The sequence below is a fragment of the Lathamus discolor genome, chromosome 3 (genome assembly GCF_037157495.1).
Source record: "Lathamus discolor isolate bLatDis1 chromosome 3, bLatDis1.hap1, whole genome shotgun sequence".
Classification (NCBI taxonomy): Eukaryota; Metazoa; Chordata; class Aves; order Psittaciformes; family Psittacidae; genus Lathamus; species Lathamus discolor.
Window position 1 is genome coordinate 86,490,090 of NC_088886.1, and position 23,155 is coordinate 86,513,244.

General features: G+C 41.0%; 1 long non-coding RNA gene across 1 annotated transcript in view; it reads left to right on the forward strand.

The window, feature by feature from the left end:
• Positions 1 to 23,155, forward strand: part of LOC136009868 (uncharacterized) — a 106,159-nt gene that overhangs the window by 80,344 nt on the left and 2,660 nt on the right. Inside the window, exons 2-5 of the long non-coding RNA XR_010610685.1 lie at positions 14,629 to 14,695; positions 16,568 to 16,701; positions 21,733 to 22,072; positions 23,016 to 23,072. This is a non-coding gene — a long non-coding RNA (uncharacterized LOC136009868). The remainder of the gene's footprint in view (positions 1 to 14,628; positions 14,696 to 16,567; positions 16,702 to 21,732; positions 22,073 to 23,015; positions 23,073 to 23,155) is intronic.

The window sequence follows — 23,155 nt, forward strand, 5'->3', positions numbered from 1 at the left end:
ATGTACAAGATCTTTTTTTCTGGTTTATGGAGTAGTTATGTTTTCATGGGATATGTATTAGCATGATTCTTGGCATGTTATAAATGTGACGTTGCTATCGCATATGAACTGGTTTGGTCAAGAACCATGTTAACTGCCCCATCAATTACACTTCTAAATGCCTGTCAAATTAAAAAAAGTGCAGCTCTGGGCCCCTCAGGGTTTTTCCTTCTTTTAGGCAAAGACTTTTTTGTTTTCACCCACTACTTTTATCTCCTTATCATTCAGGAAATTTTCTTGCTTGGGTTTCATTGGCGGGGGGTGGGTTTGTTTTTGTAATGGGAGCAATATCTTTGTGTGGGAAGCAAAAGGAGCATTGTGAAATCCCAAACTCCTTGGGATACTGAAAGAGTCAGAGCATTTAGAATTTCATATGGATGGGTTACTGTTGTGAAGGCAGCGTTTAATATGTTAGGTGGACTAGCAAAGATGCAAGGTAATTGCTGTTGTATCTTATTCTGTATGTTTAAAACATGCTTACCAGACTGTGTGGTGTATCTGGTAGCAAATGCTGCCGTTTCAGCCAAGGCCAGGTATACATTTGCATATAATTGCTCCTTAGTATATTTTTGTGCAGAACTTTTTCGGAGAGCCTAAGACAAAATATCCATGCCACTTCAGAACACACAGGTACTTAATTCTGCGTGTTCAGTAGACCAAATATTATTGAAATGAATGTGGTGGAACACAGCTGGAGTTAAATGAACTATTGTTCTCACAGGGTAGGCTAGATTAAAAAACAGGGAAAAGAAAGAAGCTTAAAATCCTGGGGGTTTTTTAATGGCTCCAGCTACAAGCCTATCTCCAGACAAGCAGCTGGCAAACGTATGACGTTTCCCACACAGAGAGAGAGAGATCTTACAAAAATGAATTTCACATTCATCCAGCCATGTCTTTCTATGGGTGCCTGCTGGCTCATCATTCCTGAAGGAAGCAGTCCCTCTGCGAAGGTTGTAAGGGGCCTGGCAGGGCAGCAGTTCTAGTGCAGAGAAAGTGCACAGTGACTAGTGGCAAGGCACCCTCAGGGGAAGCTCAAAGCTTGTCCCAGCCTTTAATGGTCAGGTGTGTGAATAGGAATCTGGTGGGGTTTCTCTGCACCATTGCTAAATGTTCTTTCCCTCACAGGTAAACTACGGGTAGATGGAAAGAGTTCAGTGCATCCTTTTCTGCTTGCACTGCAGTACTCTGTAACTGTGGTACTGCAGGACTGTATGAGAACCTCATGTAGTCCTGAGAGCCTCTGTGTAACGTTATTTGGCTTATACATGTTTTATTATGTTTGGCTGTTGGTGAGAGTCAAATGAAAATTATTTCCAGATTACAGTAAAGGAACTTCAAACATGATAAGTGTTGTTAGATCACTGACCATGTTAAAATTAAATTTTAGATGGCTATATATCAACATTCAGAGGAAACTCCAAAAGAAGTGTAGCATTATTGGCCTAGAGACACTGGTGAACCCTGGGAAAAGATTTGTGCCACGTTTCTTATGACACTAACCTCATGGAGGATATAAACCAGTCTTTGGCGCACTCTCAAGAAACACATCACTGTAATTCATTATAACAATACCACTGTGATATTTGTTCATAATATTTATGAAAGCGAGGCTATGAAAACAGTACGCACTGCCTGTCAGTGGTGATGTATCATTCTTTAAAAGAGAATATACATGACAAAATGTTTTAAATGAACTCCAGAAATACACTGGCAAGTTAAAACAATTTGGCTGGTCATGCACTTCATGCCAGGGGGGCTTCCCAGGATATGCTTCTGGATGACCTTTTTGAGGAAATATATCAAATAGTCATGTATTTATTATCGTCCCAGTCTTTAATAGCAATGATGAATGTTGTATAGCATACACAGTCATCGCAGCTCTGTGTAATACTCTGTTCAGGTTCCAGTTGCTGTCTTTGCTATGGAAAACAGAGCTGCCTGTGTCACGTTAACCCAAATAACCCACCATTTACCCACAAAATGTTCCCAGTGGCGTAAAGCTTTATCTGACCTGGCAGGGGCACACAGATGCCAGGAGCCCTGGAATGAGGCTTCTGCTCTGCTTCCCCAGTTGTGTCTGTGCCCAGCAGAGTCTGGAGAAGCAGTCTGGCTCATGTGAGTCTGGAGGCTTTACAAGCCGTCACAGCTTCCAGTAGCGTGCTGGGATTCACTGCAGTTCTGACGTCAGTGTAAATCTGGATTTCTGGGCACTGAATAAAGCAACACACTTCTTCCGCGGCTGAACAGTCCTGAGGACATGCAGTTTGTCTGTTTCCCATCAGCATTGTGGGGAACATAAGCAGCATGAATGTCCTGACATTTGCTGCAACCAGATATGGGCTCAGTCCAGTTCCTGGTGAAAGGAGTTCACCAGCCCTGGATAAGCTCAAAAACAAGAGTAAGCTGCATCTCGAAGGTGTTGAAGCTGGGCTGAGGCTAGCTATTGCTGTTGTGTCAGGCAGAGCGCAGGGTAGTTTCTTGCTTCACAAAGAGGTGAGAGATTTCACAGTGGTTTTAGAATGTAGTTTACTATCAAAGGAAGCAGAAATCCCAACCATTTCTCCCTGTCTCTTCAGGAAACCCTCCTGCTTTGTCCACTCTAGTTCATTTCTACCCAATTGCTTGGTTACTTGCTGTGCTGTGGTGAGGAAAGAGCTGCAAAGCAAAAGGGAAGGCAGTTGCCTCTTACCACTGTGCACAAAGGCTCCAAACAGAATTCAAGTTTGTGTCTGGCAAACAAGTCAACAAATCTAAAATGACATTTTAAGCTCAGTTTCCTGGATTCACTACCCTTTGCATGAATGCCTAGATTTGAGAACAATAAGTACCATCACTGCTGGAAGCCCCAGATTTGAATTGTATGCATGCACAGCTATCTATGAATCATCTATTTTTACTTAGCCACTTACCATCTAAGGTAGTTGGCTTCATTTAATAATGAAATTATAGCCTCTCCAGAAGTCCTCTGCCAGATCAGCTCATTGTTCTAAAAGGGATTTCAGTGCTAGTTTTCTAAAAGGCTTTTTTAAACAGGAAGGGCTTAGAAAAGAGGAGATAGATGCCGCAGTAGACAATGTGGGCTACAGGTTAAAAACATAAGAAAGGAAACAGGGAGAAAAAATGCCAAACTGAGATGAAATAAAAAAATACAATAGGAAAAGCAAGTAAGAGACTACGAAAAATAAGAGCAGAGATGCTTGTGTAGTGTTTTGTGCAAAACTTTATTGTCTACCTTGTACCTTTAGCTGCTTCTCTATCACTCTCTACATCTCTCTTTATACCTAGAATTATATAGTATTTATTTGTTATCCATTTCTTCTCATGGGCTTTGGGGATCTGAAAGTGTAATAATCTTTTGCCACTTTTTTTCAATTAAATTAAATCTCATATGTATGCAATTCCTTAAATTGACATAGCTCATTGGTGTGGAAATATCCTTTTCACTTTCACTGCTGAGTGCATGGTTTATTTGGAAACAATATGAGGAATTAAGAATAGGTGTTCAGGTATGTGCATTTTAATCATGCTAAGGTTGACTGATTCATGCTGGGATTGCACCTATGCCAAAGGTTGCATCAGTGATTCTGCCTGATAATTTAGACATGTAATTTCAAGCACAAATAACTGTTCACATATATAATGAAGTTTCACCTGCAACACTAGAGTCAAGACCAAGGTGAAGCTGGCCAGGAGCCAAGGCTGTACCCTATATATTTTATTGGTCTCGACAAAATAAACAGTATTGCTCCAGATCGGGGAAGTAAGATACCAAAGACTCCTATTAGCAGTAAGGAACTGTTAGTGAATCTTTCTGGTTGAAATTGTCAGCATCCTTGAAAGAAAAATTTAAAATGGAAACCAGTACACATTTGGTAGCAATTTGGTTGCCATTTGAGCTTGAATCAAGATGACTTAGTATATCAACATTAGTGATGACCTCAGTCAGAATAATTAAGAGAAACTATGGTGTTTAGATTTAAGTATAAAAAGTCAAAGAACAATTTAAAAGCAGGACGTAGATTAAAAAGAAAAGAATTAATATCCTCATCTAGTCTAAATAATGGTTGCTCAATATTTGCACACAAGTCAGATGAAAATTCACATATTGGATAGTTTGTAGGTAAAGGACATGTAAAGTAACAAATAAGATGTAAAAACCTGAATGTATTAGTCAAGCACACTATGAACACCCTCCAGACGACCTTTTGATACCATCCATGCTCTTGAACAAAAATTCAAAAGACCAGCCACCAAGATTTCAGTCTCATCCAGTCTGAATTTTAACTCCAGTCTCCATTTTAAGACCAACCCTAATCTATTCCTAGGCATTGTTTTCTCAGCCCATTTCTAATATTGATCTCTGTTATATAGGCATTTTGTTTGTTGTAAAGCAGAGGGACAAGGATATTTCTTATACAAATATTGTATAAATAGCTGAGGCTGTGAAAAGTGCCTGCATGTCAGCTGTGTTCAGTGGAGAAAAAATGTGGATGTTGCTGTTTATTTTGAGTATCAACAAACATTTGGAATAACAAATATTGCTAGAAGAAAAAATAAAGGGGGGGATGACTTCTGCAGGATTTTACTGTCAAATGGCATACATAGCTGTGATGCTCTAAAACATCTAGTCGTGCAGAAATACCGTGTTTCTTAGGGAGTGTGTTGTAAGCCATATAATTTTAGATATCTCATCACCTGCAAAAAATTGATGACTTCATTTTCCATTTCCAAGTTGAGGGAATTTGACTTTGTGAATGGGGAGAATCGTGAGCTTCATGTTTTCAGATTGCTTCTCTTCCAATGACTTTGACCGGCCATGAACTCTGTTGGTGAACAAAAAGCAAGTTGTGTGTGGTTCTTCGACTTAGTCCATGCTCTTTATGAAGGTTCTTTTCTTCTTTTCTAATCTCTACAATAATTTATAACATTTCTCTTTAAGCAGTCTACTTTCTTAAATGGCAAATTATATTTCCATGACCTCTTCTGTCTTAAGTGCAAAGCACAGAAAGAAATGTTTTCCAGCCAAATGAGAGGGCTCCGTCTCAAACTGAATTCTTATAAATGCCTACAGTTTGTAATTGATACTTCCAAGACAGTCTCAAGGAATTTAAAACAATCTAGAATTTAATAGCAATCAACAGAATCGAGACAGAGTGAAACTATTACACTGAACTTATCGAAAAGCAGGGTTTAAATTGATGCTGCATATTATTCATTTTGACAGCTGCAAATTCACATTAAAGATAGCAGAGACCAAAAGACAGCAACTAGAAGAGGAAATGCTAATTTATTACTCACAGAGAAACAACTCTGAAGCTAAGCTTTTCAGTTAAATTTATGAAATACTTTGATTTTCCAAGGTACCTTTGCTCCACAGACGCCCCAAAGCACTTTTGCAAATTATAAGTACAATCTTAATTTCCTGTCATACCAGGTGATAGGCAAGTATACCTGGAGTGGAAATATAGCGTTTGTTATTCAATAGCAACCCTATGTGAAGACAAAATGAACAATTTTTTTTAAGTAAAATGGCATGAATGGAAAGGTCACGTTGCTAAAGCATGTGTCCTCATCATACTACACTGCTTGTGTTAGAAAAACAAGGAATGAAGAAATCCAAAATCCATTCCTAACTGCACTGCTGCTTGGTGTATGGTTTGAGACAAGTCACTTAATTTTTTTGCTTCACTATAGAAGGGAATAATGTTGCCTAATTTCAGTGGTGGCGTGCTGGTAACAAAAGAACTATGCAGTGAGTTGCTTCTTACGGGAATTGTATCTCAGCATTTGGGAAGACTGAAGTAATATAGCTTTAAGTATGATCTGTAAAATTACTTGAAATCATTCAGGTGGAAAAAGCAGGTAAACTGTGTAAATACAAAGTACTTTATGATTTAGGAATTTGTGAGCAGGGAGATGTGATTGATGTTTTGCTATGCAATAATTTCAGTTTCCTATACAAGAATAAAGTTATTTCCAGCAATTGTCACTTTAGGAAAGCTCATGTGAATGGGAAGACTAACCAGGGGTGCTATGCTCATTACCTGATCAAAGTAGCAAGTATTTTTAAACCATTAAATCTCTAGTGATATCACCCTTTAATGAAAAACTATTGGATGCAAGCCCAGTGCCATGTAACAACTGAAGAGAGTTACTAACTTTCTAAAACCCTCGAACAAGTCATAGCTTAAAGGCTTGATGAGGCAGGGAAGGATCATTCTGATGATATTGTGGCTCTAATGTTTTGTTTCAGGAGTATGCCGTTTGATTCCTAAGGTACAGTGTGGATGAAAAGTCCTAAAATTCTGTTTTCTCTCTGTAGTGTTTTGAACAATTTCTGAACTGCTGTCTTAATTGATCAACATTGTTCATCGAGATTCAATCTAATGTCTGTTCCACTTAGCAGGTGTCAAAATGTTATCTAGAGAGCAGTGAGGAGGGAGGTGAATACCTTGGAAACATATGGGGTTCATCCTTTCCCTTGGGAATGCTTATAGGTACCATTACTGTCACTGGTGTCCATGTTTGCAAGTGCTAAAAACAGGCTTTTGAGTTGGTGCCTTTGGTTAATGGCAGAAGTTACAGAAGTAGTGTATGTAAATATTCAAATACTGCATCTGCTGAGGAAGTATCCTAGGGCACCCCTAAGACATGCAGTCAGACATCAGGACAGTGTTCAGTGATGCTCCTATACGGTTATAAAGCTGAGGCTAAGTTCCTCAGACTAGCACCTTCTTGTGGGATCAGGAAATTGGATCAGGAGATATAACTGCCAGAGTTGGCTCAAGTATATCCCAGAGTAGGCCAAACCACTTCAAAAATTAATGAGCTGTATGAGTTTAGGTCTACCAAGATTTATAGGCTAATGGATAATCATCAGAAGGAGAAAATACTGTATGAAAACAAACACTGAGGAAATTTAGAGCCCTTACGTCTCTCCTGGCTTACGCTGATGTAAATCAGGATTAGTTGCACTGAAGTCACTTGACTTACAATAATATAAGTAGGAAGAGAATGGATAATTTATGCTCACTTTATAGTACCACACAGATAGAATTAAGTGGTCTTCCTGGAAATGAGAAATGGGTCTTTTCTGAGCCGTTTTGCAGGGAATTAAGAATGGCAACCAGATGCTTCATTCAATGCAGATTTTAGATGGGGAAGAAACAAACCTTAGGAGACTTCTACAGTATTTCTCAAGAGCCTGTGCTATGTATTTGCCACCTATAAGTCTGTGAAATTTATATACACTGTGAACTATATTAATTTCCAAGTAAATATAAAATATATACAACAAGGAATTCTGATAGCTTCCTATAAACACTCTAAAACAGGGTGTTTTCTATAGCTGGCCAAAAATGCAATAAATCTACAGCACAACACAAGAACTTTGCTTGTCCCTGGCCATTCTCTAATTTGTCTATTTATGAAACTATCACTGAGTGAATCTCAAAAGGAGGCCAACTCTTCACACTGGCTGAAGCCTTCATGGCTGGATCTTGTCCTGAGTGGAAGAGTCAATGTCCAGAATAAGAAAGAGGTGCCCAGGCATTTAATATCTTGCCCCCTCCAACCCCCATTAAAAAACCAAACAAAGCAAAGCAGAAAACAATAATAATAATTAAAGAAAAATAATATAAACCACCAGACAACAAAAACCACTTCAATAAAGGAAAATCAACTACCTGGGATCATACCTGGTGCAGTTGGGAAAAGGGATGCTGCAACATAGAGAGAGGCCTTTTGTTGAAATGTATTTTGCCAAACTGCTTTTCTACACCTCAAAAACAAGGTTTTGCTTTTCTCTCCCAGAGATGGTCAGTTACTCCTGCAAGTCAGTGCAGTGGTTTGAGGGAGGCTGCTCTCACAAATACAGTACCACAAATATGTATCTGCTGGCTGATGGATTATGCAACACAGAGCCAAGTTAACAAGAAGCTGGAGCAGCCTAAGTTCCTATTTAACTTGGACTTAACATTGGCCTCCTATAGCTTTATTTTTCATCTGTTTTCTGGGCCATGAAACCAAAAATGCTCTGTCCCTTGGCATGCATGTGAAACGGTCAATTCTCAGTAAATCCCAGGACGTATCTGAATTCAGGGAATTTGTCTTGGAAATAAGTATTTTCCTACAACTTGAAAAAGTGTGTCATGTTATGTAATTCATGTCTTTTATTCAGACAACTGGGACTTTAATGCTGAGCACGCTTGGTTCTTCTTCCTTAATATAGCAGTGCATTTAGGAAGCCCATTGTTCTTTTGAGTTCAGGAACATGCTGAAGGTGATTGTTAGGATCTGTTCATTCGCACCGCACAGTTATCACAGACTTAGGGCACAGATGCATGATGAACTTCGGCTCTTAGCAACAGGATAAATGCCTTGGGCATCTTTTGTGCTTTTCCTGCTCTGAGCTGTACATTATCTTTTGCTTTAGCACAGCAATTTGGGGTAGCCCCATTCCTGTAACAACTTTTCATTTTCACCTTTCAGGTGAGAGCATCCAAGCATCACTCAGCATGATCAGGCATTTTGTGGTCATTGCAGTTCAGTTTTTGAAAGTTCCTTGTGATCCAGTCTCACGGCCATCACTACACAGGGTACAAAACTATGCAAAGACATAGCTAGAGTGCAACTTAGGGTGCAGGGAGCTTACAGTGTGCAGATGTGCTTATGTGCGCAGAGAGAAGTTAAGGAGATGGTAAGGACCAGGCAAGGAGAGACAGTGTGATGCCTGCTTTACATCAGGCTTTGCTGTGTTTGTGTCTGCTCAGTGAAAGTGGAGAAGGCAGGAAGAGATTTCGTTATGCAGAGCTATAGTTCTGCACTGGACTTCTCATCACCTCTTGGCAGTTGGAGGCTAAAGCTTTCCTCCCTTTTAGTTGGGGGCTAAAGCTTTTTCCGCTTTACTCCCTGACCTTGCAAGTCTGACTCCATCCTGGTTGATGTGATGAAAGACATCTCAGCGCTTCTCTACTGTGGAGGAGTGAAAGGCAGAGCTGTGGGCAAAGCACAGCTTCAACAGGCTGTTTTTTATGTCTTCAGATCTCTGCTGTGAAGATATATGGCTTTCCTGGGTGGGGAGGCAAGTAATCACCTCTGATACAGATGCTGGTAGAATGGAGGTTTAGAGAGCAGCTCTATCCACCTGACCATCCTGTGATAGCACACTGGTTGCTCTGGGTAGCCTGCCTGTCCCAAACATGCAGGCCTTCGCTGATTCATCACACAGTGGAAAGTCTTCAGTGGTGCCAGGAAAAGATAAATAGGAGAAAACCAATATGCCCCTTTGACTCCGCTTAGAGCAAACTGCTCTTTGGAGCAGAATCAGAGGAGAGCGCATCTAACCTAAAATTCAGCAGTTCTCAAAATTCTGTCGTTATTCGAGCCTAGTTAAACTTCTTGGGTGTCAAAGTAGGTAACTTACATCTAAAAGCAGGGGGGGTTGTTTGTTTTAACAAGCTGTTCAGGACATAAGTATGCTTTAAACAATGTTAAGAAGCTGACATTGAGTCAGGAAATCCTAAGCACCAATTAATTTATGTCATTTTGCTTTTCTGGGGGGAGGAGGTGGTGTTAAATTTGGGACCAAAGAAGCAGCCTTAATCCAGACTTTTCTTGTTACTTGTTCTGACATGGCTTAAATATTTTTTTTAAGTATGTGACAAACTATTAATCCCTTAGTGAAGATGTTGATATTCTCAAAGATGTTCCCTAATCTCCTTCAAATATTGATTTAATACTATTATAGCAGGGCCAAATACTATATTACTCTTTATCTAAATTAACGTTTTTTCAAGATATATTTAGGAAGGAAATGTGTGTTTATTGATTGCATGAATGAAATTACTTTAATTAAGGAAACAGGCCTCCTGCCAAAAATGGCATGCATGACTATTAGCGCAGGCTACTTCCTACAACAGCCCAGAAAGGCATCATCAAAAGCAGATGCCTAAATTAGTTACAACATACATCCTGGCCAGACAGACACTTCAGATGCTTGGCCATTTGTAGGATAGATTCTCTTTCCTTTGAAAGCAAGCCAGAGCACAGTAACACTTTAAGGTTTTCTACCAACCATTGTATAAGATTTTTCAGCTTAAAATTAAAAGTTACTTCATTGGAGCTTGATTCTCTTGTCAGGAGATTCCTTCTGGCACCTTTCAGCACTCCTATATAGATTGGTGCTTGGAGCAGAGGATATGTGATACTTAAGAAACGTTAGAAGTTTCATCTTTTTGCCTGAGAACACAGGCAAAAAAGTGATGACAGTAACGACTACGGAAAAGGAAACATCAGGCTGTTGTGCTTTGTTTTATTTCATAGCAGCATTCCAGTATTCTGACTTGCTTTCACAGCTTTTAGGCTCAGAATTCGTTGGAAATCCAGTGTAGATTTGCATTGCTGTTAATATCACATACAATGAAGAGGAAATCCTCAGAAATGAGTAGGAATCTATAGTTTAGTAACTTCCCCTAAGAATGTGACTTTGGGATGTTGTGCAACAGAAGTTCATGTAGTTTTCTGAATCCCAGGTTGGTAGTTAACGGGGTACTATACTCACCGAGTCTGCCTCTAGTGCACGAGAATAAAAGCTATTCCAACCTTAGACATCGTGGAATGTCTTTTTTCCATTCAGACTGGAAATGGTTAAAAAAATACAGCCTCTGAACCCAACCCCCACAGTTGAATGTCTTAAAAACCTGAAGGTGGGACTTAAAAGGAAGAATCCCACCACAGCAAGGGGTATTACAGAATGAGCCGTGGAAGCAGTGTTTATTGATCAGGGATGTCCTGGCAGCAGGGGTTGCCCAGATCTGTCTGCCTTTGCCTGGTGTGACAGTCAAGTCCCAGGAAGCCTTGTGGCCTCACTGGGGCTGTGGCATGGGCTGTAATTAGGATCGGAACAGCCATTCACTGCTTAGCCAGAATCAAGCATAGCTGTGATGCTGGTGATTTGGGCTTTAGCATGCTCATTGCTGCTATACCTTTTCACTTTGCTGTATGGGGAGCTTTTTGTCTTGGGAAGGTGTTGGCTGTTGACTTGAGCCTGCATTGAGGCATGTACCTGTGTGTGAGCTGAATGCAGGGGATAGTGAAGGCTATGGGCTTTCTTGTTTGCTTTTTGCAGTCCAGCAATCATTCAGCAGAGCACATGTAAGGTGAACTGTTTGTGCCCCAGCCACAGGAGAGCTCTGGTGAGGGAAGGAGCCTTCTCTGCCAAGTCAGCTTTCTGACAGCCCATCTGCCTGTGTAACAGGGAATAAGTATAGGGGCATATGCAAAAAATATGTGTGACAGGAAAAGTGGGAGAGGCTGCAGCTCTGTCCTTCAGTACTAATGGGTGTTGAGCATACTTCATCTTATGCTGCAGTACAGCCCCCAGCTCTGTCAGAGCTGATCCTAACCCTGTAACAGTGAGAACTACCCAGCAGAGGAGCCTGCCTAGCTTAGGCACCTCATATGTTTCCTAAGCCTCTGACCTGGCTGCAGCAGCCATTTAATACAGCCTTCCAAATTAAGGTTACTTCTTTATGTTAAGTGTGAGGAAGTACAACTACAGACCTTCTCACCTTGTGTTCTCTGTATACTACAGACGTGTGTATACCAGCAGAAGAAATTTCAGTGTAAAGTGCCTAGTTGCATGCCTGGGAAATGAAAAAACATTTCTTCCAATGTTCCAAATGAAAAGCAGAGGAGTGGATATACCCTTGGGGGATTAGCTGTACAGATTTATCTCCTGAGCTCTCTCCCATGGAGTTCTTTGTGTGATGGTGTGAAAACGCACTGCTGAAGTGTTGCCCTCCTCTGTACTTGCAAGCACCCTCTCTCAGAAGCCATGAGGTTTCTATATTCTCTCTGCACACCAGCAGGGGAAAACGGTTTCAGCAGTACTTACAGGATGACTTACATGGTTGTCACTGTCCCATTTTGGTAGCTGCCAATAACATCTTCCAACCACCCTATATAATTATCATGTCTATGTATTATAGCTCTAAATAGTGTGATTGGTATCTTAGCACATAATGTTTGCTTACTCACATGCACAGATATTTCCCTCCTTTCAAAAAGTATCCGAACCTCGTAAGAACACCTGTGAATCCAGTATCTAGTAGCCAGTATTTAGAATCACAGAATCAACTAGGTTGGGAAAGACATTGAAGATGATTTGGCATGTTTGCTAAACATGTGCATAAGCCTTGAAGAAAGACTGCGTGAGGGGCTCTCAAATCAAGATGTACAACCATCAGCTGCTTCGGGTTAAATCATCCGAGAGGTTTAAAACCGTACTGGGGATTCTAGTGCTGTAGTACTCGGAGTCACCAGTAAGGGGAACCCTTCTTGCAGTAAACCGTCAAGCTTTTACTGCTTTGATGGAGAGCGTGGCCATAAAGATAATGTGACATTTTGGTTCCAAAAAAATTATGTTTAATCAGAAGGTGAACAGAGATAAGCAGTTTAAAATGAAATCTGAATTACAATTTCAAATCTGCTTTTTTTTTAACTTCTCAATGAGATTGAATCGGAAATGTGAATGAACCCGCATCATGCAGGCATTAACCCTTACGGCAATCCTAAAGAGAAGAATTAAAGTTGATTTTGACGACTGGTCTTGAAACAATATAAATCAAGCCACTCCATAAAAGTGGCTGCCAGCAGGCATTGTTTTAACAAAAACAACAAGAGATTGATTTATTGCTTGAAATTATGAAATCATAAGTAAAATTCCATCTGTGGTTCAGTCTTCTCACTCCAAAAATGCAATTTTGAAACTTAGGCACTGCTGTTCTAAACAGTCTTAAAAGTTATAGATTTTAATAAGTATGAAGTTGAATCTCAGTGCCATAAATGCTGTAGAAAACCTCCTGAAACAATTTTAATTAATCTATATTGTCGTTCAATAGATGTTATGTCAGGAGAAAATTGGTATACATGTGCATCTCTGTTCACATAATATCCAAAATCACTGTAGTCTTTAACTGTCATAGTAGGTGTATTTTTATATTTCCCTGACAGAGAAATATGTTTTATTGGGGTGAATAGAAATTCAATATTCACTTGGCTAAATAACTGAAGTATGGATTTTCTTATATCAAATGAGTAATTCTGGAACTGGTGTGATGGATTGGTCTGCGGGAACTTCTCTCCCTGTCCAGTGTATGCATTTCCATTACATTTAATTTGGAAAAAACATATTCTATCTAGTCAGATTTACTTTTCCACTATGAAGTACCTAGTAAGTAACTTTATGAAACCACTGGATGCACAGATTCAATGCCGCCCATGAAATCCATAGATAAATACCACTGTAAATCTAAGCCGAAGTTTCTGCCGTGCTTTCTCAAATGGCCTTTCCTCTAGACTGCTAATCAGACTCTCTGTAATTTTGAATACTCGATAAATGCACTACACTGATTGATAGTGCATCAATATTAATTAATAATTTAGCACACTGTTGGAATTTTCCTCTATATGTAATCACAGCTGCGGCTCCTTCTAAGCCTTTCTTTCTCTAGCAAAAAGAGGAGGAACATCATTTTACTACTCTCACCCCATGTTGTTTAGTCTCCCCTTTGGTTTGTCTGCAAATATTTGGAAAAGTCTTTCTTAGATGCTTCTGACAATTCCCGTGGTTTGTGTGGTAATGCAGTTCCATTTCACACAAGTGTGCTGCTGCTCCTAATTGGAGCTAGCGTAGCATGCTTCATGTTTTATTTATATGCACCGTGCACACGTGAAGTGCTTCAAAGAACCTGTACTCTGTTAGGAACTCAAGTCCAGCTTTCAGATAGGGCCACCATGGGCTATCGCACTCTGACCCATGGATCAGCTGGATGTGCTGCAGGGGACTGGTTCTGCAGCTCTGCCCAGGTGGCCAGGGGCTCAGCAGAGGCACAGTCCTGCCACAAGGCAAATTGTTCAGAGCATAGTTATTGCCTGAAGCAGTGCACGATTTCTATCACAATTGGAAATAATGTAGCTCACAGCAGAATTAACAAATGCTTCTATGTCACTCTAATGAAGCAACAGGTGTTCCATAGGTGGGACGGAGTAGCCCAAAGGTTTTAACTATATTCTCACAGTGAGCACAAGTCACTTCCTAAAAAGATCTTTCTTTCATAGGAGTCTCTAACACCATATAAATACTTTTGTAAATAAATGGTTTCCTGAAAGCTTACATTCAGACCAATACCTGCTTTCTAATGATGAGGTCTCAACACAGATGAAAAGCCAGACCTCTGAAGGACTTCACAGGTAATTTACATGACAGAGGGGGAATAAAAGGAAAAGTATATTCCAGCTGCATTTGGATGTAGGTCACAGTGCTTGCCACTCAACTGATCTCACCTGTGTAGTCACCCTTTTGTGGAGAAGAGCTGAGGATTTGCAATTCATTCTTGTTGCAATTCATTCCTGTTGCAGTTCATACTGCTCAAATCTTATACCATCATTCGTTTTCCAAGTGGCTGTCAGCACCTGTGATGCTGCTGAAATGTACCCAACAGAAACTGCCTTTGCAGACAATATGAATCTGCAGGTATTTGGTGACAAGCTTGCATTGATTTTGTTTGTGCCACTTTTCTGTTTCAGGAATGAGAAACCAGTATATAGTACCAGGTACACCAAATACCCAGCAACCAAGCAAACCTTCCTTCAGGTATGCTTTCCAATTCTTAATTATTTAAGTATGTTAAATGAAAGTGTACACTCTTAAGCAGTGTTCAAAATGCATGTCTATATTTAATTTACATTAATATTTTACCTTCAAGGATAATCTCTTCAAAGCACAAGAGCAGTATTCCGATTTGCAGGAAGTCTGACCAGCCTGATAGGATGACTGCCTATATGAACATGGGGACAGTAGTGGATTTTGTTTACTTTGACTTTAGTAAGGCCTGTGTCAAAGTCTTCCATAGTATCCTTGCAGGTAAACTGATTGATCTGTCCTGAATAAGTGGATGTTAAGGCAAGAAGAAAGCTGGCTGGCCTATCAGGCTCAAAGGACTGTGTTCAGAGGTACAACATCCAGCTAGCAGGTGGTTCCATGTTACATTGACACTGGGGCCAGAGCATTCAACCTCTTTATTAACAGCCCAGACGATGGGATGAAGGGCATGATCTGCTAGTTTGTGCACAGCACAAAGTTATGGGGAGCAGTCAATATGCCGGAAGGAAGGGATGCCATTCTGAGAGACCCTGACAGATTGAAGCAGTGGGCTGACAGGGACCTCATGAGTCTCTGTGAAGGCAAGTGCAGCCTTTTCCAATGTGGACAAAATAATCCTATGCAACTATACAGACTGGACAATGGAATTAGTGTTGCAGAAAAAGACATAAAGGTCCCAGTGGACAAGAAGCTGAAAAGGAGACAGCAGTGTGTTTTTGTGACAAATAAGGCCAACAGCATACTGTACCATAATGGCATGATTGTAGCCATATAGACATGGGCAGCAATTATTCCCACCACATCTTGAGTATTGTCTAATGGCTTTCTGGCACCAGAGGAATGTTGGTGCACTGGAAAAACTCCAGCAAAGGCCACCAAGATGGCCTCAGAGCACCTGACATACAAACAGAGGCTGAGGGAAATGGGCTTATTCAGCCTTACGAAAAGGTGAGAGGGGATCTTATTGGTGTCTGCAACGACCAGAGGCTGTAGAGAAGTCAGGCTTTTCTCGAAGGCACGCTGCGATATGGCAAAAGGCAACAAATGCAAGTTGTGACACGGGAAATTTTTATTAGATGTAAGAAAAAAGAATTCACAGTGAGGATGGTTAAATGCTGGAGCAGGGGCCCAGAAAGGCGAAGTCTCCATCCCTGGAGACAGTCAAAACGTGACTGGACAAGGCTCTGAGCAGCCCCATCTGGTTGGAGTTGTTTTAAGCATGCGGCTGGATGAGATGACATCCCAGAGGTCCCCTCCAACCTAAACTGTTCTATGATTCTGTGATACTGCAACAAATTCCTTGCTAAGTATTGACAGAATCAGTCAATATTACTCTGTTAGAGCCATTTACAAGGTATTTTGTCAAATATCTATCTGTCTCCATACTATAGATTAATGATGCTTTCATTATCAGACTATGTCTTAGAGGAAGTAGCTATGTCTAAAATACAGTGTATTATTTAAAATGAGGATGGAAAAATATAGGCCAAGAACAGGCTCTAGCTGTTATTTTAATTTTGCTAGAGACAGTGAGGATGAATTGGGCCTAAAATATTTCTCCAGTCAAAGCAGAACAGGACTGTTCTGCAGTGAGAACAACCCATCAACACCGCAAACATTAATCAGAATTCCAGACTTCTTAAAATATCCATTTGATAAAGCCCGGGTATTGTGGGTTGACAAGATATTTTGTATGAGCTTTAAATTGTGTCAGTCTCTTCCTCTGTGCATTTGTACTGAATCCCTGTAGACATGCTACAGTGTTGGTACATCTCTATGCCTTCACATTTGCATGTTGCGAAAGATGCTGTTTAACAGAGGCTATGTACTTTCAACTAGTGCAGTGCTCCTTTTTGTCTGCAGAAAGTGAATTACTTCCCCAGGACTGTAGGTTTCAATGAAGAAACAGAAGAAAATCTATTACAAAAGTGGGCTAGCTTAAGAAGGAGAGAACGCAAGACCTGTGTCAAGTCTCCCTGGTCTCACAGACTTTTCAGGTAGGAGGGAATGTTTCCTATTTGGAAAAGCATGGAAACATCTAAAAGGGTCTGCAGTTTTTCCTTTCCATACTGATCCAGAAGCACCATAACAGGTTGCGTTGCTCATTCCAGGGTTCAGTTCTGAAGGACTACTCATGTAAAGTAGGACTGATATTGGCCATAACAGTTGAGTGCTGGTCTTCAGAAAGCCTGGCCAAGCAACCTTGAAGCTCGAAACTGGTTTAAGAGGAGTTTAGGTTGTTTGCTGGGATTAGCCTGTATGAATAATCAATTCTGATATTTTTACTGCCTGGATTCCCTGCAGAAAACACAAGGACAGAGAATTCTATGGAAAATTATATGTAAACTAAATATATATCATAATTCATTGAATGCAAGTTCTGCAGCACCTATTCAGAATTATCACAGAATACACTGTGTGACTTCTGTGACAGCAAGAGCTACAGATTAATTTGGTATTGGCCAGAAGTCATTTCCTCTCCTCTTTATTAAGGCTGCTGTGTTTCAGTTTTGTGTGCATCTAGTGGAGCAAAGATATAAATGGAAGCATTTGGTTACCTCCTCTGACTCATTTTTGTTTTCAGGATCTTTTTCCTGATATGTCTTTGCTCTAGGGGTCCAGTAGGCAGGATACTTGAAAGGGGTAATGGGAAGATTGTGTGTAGTTGTGAATGGCAGCTCAGCATCATGCTGAATGGGGCTGAAACAACATAGGGGTTGCTGTAGATGAGTCAGTGCGCAAACAACAGACTGCGGGATGTATGGGGTATATGGCCTTTGATATGGTAAATTACAGTATGGGGTTTTCATGACAGTGAAATATCAAGTCAGTATTCCCCACAGCCGGATACAAGATGTTCGTGCTCAGGAGTGTGTATTTTTGCTGCTGCATACCAAGGCTGTTCAGCATAATGTGATCTCTTTACCAAAGAAAGAGGAAGTTCTGGAAATACACCCAGGGCCAGAGGGAACAGACCCCAGAACACAGGAGGGTAACAGCGAGCTCCACCATCACAGCACGTGGGAAGTTAAAAGTTCTCTGTTTTCTTTGGATTATTGGGTCAGTAACAATTTCTCTGGTGCCAAATGCTAATAATAGGACTGTAGATGCAGTGTACATTGTTCCTTTCATCTTCAGGGTATCCCAACATTGGCAAAGTAGCAAGTTCAATGCTGTGTTCACAGAAAAAGGAATTGGTCACTGTGCGCTCCCCAGACCTGGGCGCAATCTGTGTTGTGTCGATCGGAAATGTCAATCAAGCCTTGAAACAGTCACACGTTTCAGTTCCTTCCAGAAGTCCCCTCCAGGGAAAATCCTGAAGTCATTCCTATCTCTCGATGAGAATTCACGGAGACCTGCCTGTGCAGCCTCCGCAGGCACGTAGGCATTTCAGCTGCAGGTATCCCCTCACTGCACTCACTGCCACTTGCTCACAGCCTTTGCAGAGGGGAGATGCAGCATGGTGATCGATGGATGGAGCCGCATGTCTCCATGTCGGAGCCATGTTCCGGCTCGCCATGCAGCCTCGCTCTGCCTGCCTCCTCGCTGTGCCCTTTGTGCTGCCTCACTGCTCCCTCCCCTTTGGCAGAGGCTGTGTCCCACCTCTCCGCTGCCTCCGCTAGCAGCACACAAAATTGATCTGGCTCCTGAGCTCTGAAATATCAGCAAGGGACTGGGATGCTCGTCAGTTTGATTTCTGCTGCTGCACTGACAGGGAAACAAAATGGAGGGGTGCGATGGAGAGGGAGAGCACAGAAGGTGTAGGAGGAGAGCTAACATCAGGAGTGAGGGGATGGAGAAAAATCAGACAGCAGAAGAAGAGGAAAGAGCTGGGAGAGATGGGGAGAGAGCAGAACAGTGGGAAGAAATCTGAGCACGAATAAGAACTCCTTTGCTAATTGCGCAGGAGGTGGAGGATGAAATCCAACAGGAAATGGTATAAGTGGCTTTGTGTCAAGAGTAAGGAGAATAATTAATGGGGATTTTTTGTGAAATAGGAAACAAAGCAGGGAAAATTGGGAGGCACGGCAATTTCAGAGAGTTCCAGTTTTCCATATAGGTCTGCCAGCAAGGGCTATTTCAACCTTGGCAACATCAGCAGTATCAAACCTGAGAGTTCAGAAATCATAACTGTAGCCCTCCCCAGACAACGACACTTTCTTTAAAGGAATATATTTTGGGTTTTCTTTGTTTTTGGTGCCTTATATACTTGAATCCTGTTTTCATGGGGCTAAAAATTTACATAAAAAAATTGTGTTCCTCAAGAAATCACCAGTTTGAGAACTGAAGCTTTATAAATTCACCACAACTGATAACAAAATCGTATGAGCTGGCATTTCACTGCACTGTGACTAACACTGGCGACATTAGGTTAGATGAGAACTCTTGTGGTCCAGGAGCATTTTATCATGTACATATTTGATGGCAAGCTGCAGTGAGTCTGTTTCCTGTTTAATCTGCTGCTGTATCTTACTACAAGGGTAAATGATGGTGAGAGAGGACTTGGCAGCTCCTCTCCCTGAGGAGGAGTGACAGTGAGCCAAGACTGAGGAGTGCCACAGAAGTGAGACCATGAATGAGGTGAAGCAATACAACCACAGGATAGTCATGTCCTGGATGGATAGTAATACTGCTTTCCTAATCTATCTTTAAAGTGTGGTAAGGGAGTGATACCTATACAATGTTTTGATGTCAGCATGGTAACACTGTCAAGTAAATTTTGATTTCATGACATCTCTTAATAAAAGAGTGACTGTTCGTCTCTCCAAGGTTAAGTACCCTCTCAGTAGAGTACTTTATTATCATCAATATTAGGATCCCCTTACCCTGGAGATGTTCCTAGAATATCAAGCTGAATGAGTAAAATAACAAGTAAACCATAATGTTAAGTATGGACTTTAATAGCAATCATCAGCTTTACTCAGTGGCAAAACTCCAACTGAATGTCTTTTTATTGGTAGCTATGTATGTAAGGAGTAATGGTTGTAGCTGCCAGTGTTACTGCTTACTTGGGAGACCATATTAAAAAAAACCTTAGTTTGGAAAGCTCTTTCTACTATAGATGCAAAACACTTCATTGGTATAAAATGCTCTAATAAAGGATCCCTTTTTTTAACACCTAGACTACATAATTTGTCACGATAAATCTCATTTCTGGACAAGATAGAGGCTGACTGAAGACACAAGTGTAAAAAAACAGCAGGAGAGAAAGGCCTTTAGAACCTGCTCTGCAGCCTCTGCTCCATGTGAGGGGAGGAATTTTCTGAGATACACACCTAGCAGCATGGACATTTACAAATAAAACACAGCAAAAACACCACCCAAACTATATGCTCTCCTACACACGCACTTCCTCAAGAGAGGAGAATGAAGGAAAGATGATGGATGTTAGTCTTGCCAGTTAATGTGCTATTCAATGGAGTTTAGATGCTATGGGGATGAAGGCAGCTTAAGAGCTTCTATAGACTATGGAAGAATAATTCTATCACTGCCAAAGCATGTAACACCTGCTCACACAGGGGTTCTGACATCAAAAAGAAACCTTCAGCAAGGTCATGAAAAAGCTTCGCAGTAGGGGAGCCGAGATACGATGATTAAAAAAATCATGGTAGAAGCACATTAAATAGAAAATCACAGTAAAAATGTACTATCATGATGAAAGTTAAGTAGAAAATAGCCCCATTAATCTTCCTCAGATGAAGAAAGAAACAACCTAGCTGACGCCAAACACCATATTAGAATAAACCTTCTTTAATTAGTTAATGGAAGCCAATTTAAAATGTGTTTGTTGGTCCATCCCTGATTTACGAATATTTATAGACTTGTGCCTACAAGCTGATTTCTTATGACAGTAATGCCTGGTACCAGTACATGCAGTGGAAGAAAAAGACCAGCCGTTCCAGCTGTAGTAGACAGTGAGGATGCCTCAGTGTTGTTAGGATGAAGTCCTCATCTAATGCTCCTTGGAGAGACTCTGTTGGAAATGGAACAGATAGATTTGAATCAGTCAGATCACAAAGGGGTAGAGGCAACCGAGTCTAAACTTCCCACATTCCAGAAAAATCTTCTGACCCATGAACTGTGATATATGTGGGGAGTGTTAAAAACAAGGGGACGCACAAAATAGGAGCACGTATGTGTGTGCCTGCTTTCCTCCGTGTTTCCAAGCAGTTGGAGTTAGGTGGCCCCTGCTCAGCATACTAATGCTGAAGATCCTGTGTTGGGGTAGCTGACTCTTACTTGCTTTTCCAGACATCAAAGTCCTGTATATGGGTTCGAGGTACCAGGTCAGAGCCCATGAAATCCCCCCACTCCTCAGTGTCATACGCTCTTTTGGTTCTCGACCTCGTCCTCTGGAAGTTTAAATATCCTCATTGCAAAACTCTTACATCTGTTTCAAATTACACAGGAAGATGACCATTTCATTAAATGCTTCAGCAAGATTTATAGAGAGCCCAAATGCACTTTGTGACTGATACTGGACACTAATTCCTCTAGGTTTTGTTTTTAGAGACGTTTACACTGTTATTACTTCTCTGGTCAAAGGTTACGCTTCCTGCTCTCCATCAATGCAACCAGCATGTAAGTGTTTTCAGATATTAGTCAGATCACCTCTTTGCAAGAACCATACTAGTGACAATCTGCCTGTAACAGTTAGCAAAACCACAGCTGTATCAAGATGTGTCTAAGTCTCCCTAGTAGTCAGGACTAACGATACACTTAAGTAGTTTGAAAAACTGTGGGGTTCTTTTTAATGTACCTATGCCTACTCACACAGTTACCATCATCAGCCATCACACAGGTAGCCCGTATCACAGGTTTTAGAAAATTGTGTAGCAATAGCCACCGTTCAAAAAACCTACAAAATAAGCAGAAATGCATGTTTGTCCCAGAAGTGTCCATATGGTGTGGCACTGAATCCCTTCTGGCAAGGGGATGACCATAAGTCTGCACGAACAGGTGAATGCTCCATATTTAACATGTTTTGAAGAGGCCACACAATCACTTGTCTTTTCTACTTGTTCCAGTTCTTTTTCTATTAGACGTTCAGCTGTATGAGTTCATTGCCACTGAAACCCAATGTGTTGAAATACCAGAGGGAAGATACCCAGGAGCTGAGCTGCAATTCTTAGACGTCTACGTCATCTCAGTTCATGTGTCTGGGGTGGTTTGAATAATATCCACTCTGAAAACCACTTGTGTTAGCTGAGTAACACTCTCACTGTACCTCAACTTGGACTACTGGAAAAAAACAGCATCTTTCTGTAGTGCCTTCTCTTTTGGTTCCCTGTCCGAGCTGGTGCAGCATGCTTTGTGCTGAGTTGTGAAAAGTACTTCGTTCTCCTCTCTACACACATTCTTGCGAAGGTAAGTAAGTCAAATAAGTCACAGCAAAGTGTACCTTTATGCAGAGGTGGTGGTAGTTCCCCCTTTCAATGAACTTTTTCTAAGGTAACTAAACAAACCTTTCCAGGCCCATCCGCTCCACTGGCCACCTCACATTCTTTGTCCCTGTTTCCATCTTTGTTTCTTCAGATAAACCCTCCAATCTTCTGTGGTTCCCCTGGGGCAAACTTTGAGGGTCAACTAATTTAGCAGAGTGAAGTTTAATTTGCTGAAGGAGGGGATTATTAATTTTGTTCTGGTTCCTTTTGTTGATTTTCCACGTTTCCTGTACACAAATCGCAGACGCATATGCAAAAGGCCAGGGAATATTAGTCTGAAGTCTCTGAAACATACATGTTGAAATGTAAATGCTGAAATGTAACACTCGCTTTGGGGGATTTTTCGCTTTTTTTGAACGCTGTGTGTGTCTCCTAGTGTGAGTTTCCTGATCGCAGACACCACTGCTGGCATGAGCAGATCACGATCATCAGCTCTGATGTTCACTCCTGGTAAATCTGACAGCAGTTTTTAAAAACAGAGGAAGTTATACAAAATTAACTCCAAAAAGCATTATATTTTATGGAGAATATTTACAGGGTTTTAGTGCTGTGAACTTAAGTCCTGACAGGACTTCAGCTGCCAAGTAGCCAGTAAAGACTTGCAGTACCTTATGAAGTTACATTTGATATAATCATTATACTTCCAAATGTGTGATGCTTATCAAAGCTATAGACAAAAGAGTACCCCAAAAAGCAGTCTCAGTTTTGCCTCACATGTGCCTATGGGCTCATTGTAGCAGAGCTCATTACTAGAACAGGGCCTTTGGTAGCTTACGATGAATTTGGGTTAGAAAGCAGGGCTGAGGTGTGGAGATAAATTGCAGCCCAGTGTGTTGTGTAGGTTTTGTATTTTGCTTAATCTCCAGGTCTGTGAGGCTGTTTTCCCAGATCAGCTCTTCAAAGCAGAGGCACAGTCTTTGCAGGTACTCACCTGGGGCTTCATATTGCATGGCCCCCTTGCTACTAGTATTTATTTCAAAACAGTCAGTATATGACAAATTAGCTG